Below are 2452 nucleotides of genomic sequence, written 5' to 3' on the forward strand. Positions count from 1 at the left end.
TAAAATATGGAAGACATAATTACCGGAAAGAACGTACCTGACTCAAGTTGGTCAGAAGCCAAAAGGCAGGAATGGGAACTTCTTGACACAAAAGTGCAAAAGGCAATAATCTTGTCGATTGATAGAAAAATGCTAATGCATCTCCTAAATTGTAAAACTTCAAGAGAGATGCTTGATAAATTAACATCGATATACGGGAAGGATACCGAACAAAAGAAGTGTGCACTGCTACAAGAATTTTTCAACTATTCTTTCGTAAAAGAGAGTGATATAGCAACACACGTGAGCACCCTTGAAAATCTGCCTTGTAGATTACATTCATTAAATCAAACGATAGATGACACAATGCTAATCACAAAAATACTAGCCACGTTACCTGCTCAATACGTACATTTCGCTAGTGCTTGGGATTCCACGCCATTAGCAGAAAAAACGTTAAGTAATCTTATAGCTAGATTGCAACTTGAGGAAAACCGGTTAAAATTAGAGGAAACCGCGCAAGAAAATCTGACCTTCAAGTCGTCAATTAAAAAATGCTACAAATGTAATGGTCTTAATCATATAGCAAAGTATTGTAGGCAAAAATCAGCAGAACGTAATTATTTCAAAGACAGAATCGAGGAAAAACCTAAAACAAATACGGGAAATCACTCAAGAAATAATCAGAGGTGCAGTATCTGTAAAAAAACCAACCACGCTGAGAGAGATTGTTATTTTAGGAAAAATAAAACTGCAGCAACAGGTAGATATACTGATGAAAAGGTATGTTTCTTTGTTAATAATAATATAAAAACGAATGGATGGGTAATCGACTCAGGAGCTTCAAATCATACGATTAACGATATTAATCAGCTAACAAACGTAAAAATCGTTAATAACGACATTTCTACCGCAAAAAAGTCCGTAAAAATGGAAGGTAAATGCATAGGTGAAGTCGTAACTGAGAACTGTATATTAAAAAATGTAATATTAATTCCAGAGGGATCACTTCAAATTCCTTGAAGGATCACGAAGTCAGAACGGGCTGTACGTCATAGACATGAAAAAAACAAACACCTTGGAAAGTCTGTTGACAACAAACAGAGACACCATACAATGGCACCGAAAATTAGGACACCTCAGCTTCGCAAACATGCAAAAACTAATAAATATAAGCGAAGGTATGAATTCAATATCTAAATTCAATAATAATCCGGAAATTTGCGATATATGCATAAAGGCTAAGCAAACACGCAATCCATTTAACGGAGAGAGAGATAGAGCGTCGAAACCTTTGGAAATTATCCATACAGACGTATGTGGTCCCATAGAACCCACCACTTGGGATGGGATGAAATACTTTATAACTTTTCTCGACGACTTTACTCACTTTGCTGCCGTTTTTCCCATAAGGGGTAAACACGAGGTAACCGAAATAGTAAAATCATACTTAAAACAGTGTCAAGCAAAATGGGAGAGGAAAGTAGTAAAACTAAGGTGCGATAATGGCAGAGAATACGCCAACAAAGAATTACAGGATTGGTGCAAAAATAATGGAACAATCTTAGACTTTACAGTACCGTATTCGCCGCAGCTAAACGGTAAAGCAGAAAGGCTGAATCGTACTATTTTAGAAAAAGCTCTATCGTTAGATTCAAAAATAAATAAAGTAATGTGGGGTGAAGCAGTTCGAACGGCAATATATCTAATAAATAGAAGTCCTACAACTACAAGCGATAAAACGCAAGCAGAAAATTGGATAAAGAAAAAACCTGATCTTACTAATTTACAAATCTTTGGCTGTGACGCCCACGCAAAAGAACTGGGATATTTAAAGAAATTAGACGAAAGAAGTAAAAAATATACTATGGTAGGATATTCCACCAATGGATACCGCCTATGGGACGAATATAAAAAAAGAATAATAATTGTAAGAGACGTAATATTCAATAATACCAGCGAAACTGAAGAGGAGCCAATTAACGAAAGTAAAACCTCAAGAGCAATAATTAGGACAGAACACAATGAAATTAATGATGTACTGAATACGCTAGAATATTGTCCTACTAACAAGCAACTTGCAGACTTACTAACAAAACAGCTAAGTAATGTAAAATTCGAACAATGTAAAAATAATCTAGTATGTACGATATAACTGTTGTTTATATAAGTATAGTTTAGGATAAGTATTGTTGTTAAAAGAAGAAAAAAGTAAACAAGTGTTTCCTCTGCAATAATCACAAGAACTTACAGTTAAGAGGAAGTGTTTATATATACACATATATACTTGTAACTGTAAGCTATCGATAAGGTAGAAATCAATGTAATACCTGTCTAACGACATCTATACAATTATAAACATAATACTGACACGCGTCTGAACAGCGCACACGCGTTGACCTGATCAGTCGCTCTAGGACCTTCCTACTATAAACATACTTAAAAGTAAGACTACGTTGTTGTACATTCACAT

This window comes from Halictus rubicundus, unplaced genomic scaffold (genome assembly GCF_050948215.1).
Source record: "Halictus rubicundus isolate RS-2024b unplaced genomic scaffold, iyHalRubi1_principal scaffold0119, whole genome shotgun sequence".
Taxonomy (NCBI): domain Eukaryota; kingdom Metazoa; phylum Arthropoda; class Insecta; order Hymenoptera; family Halictidae; genus Halictus; species Halictus rubicundus.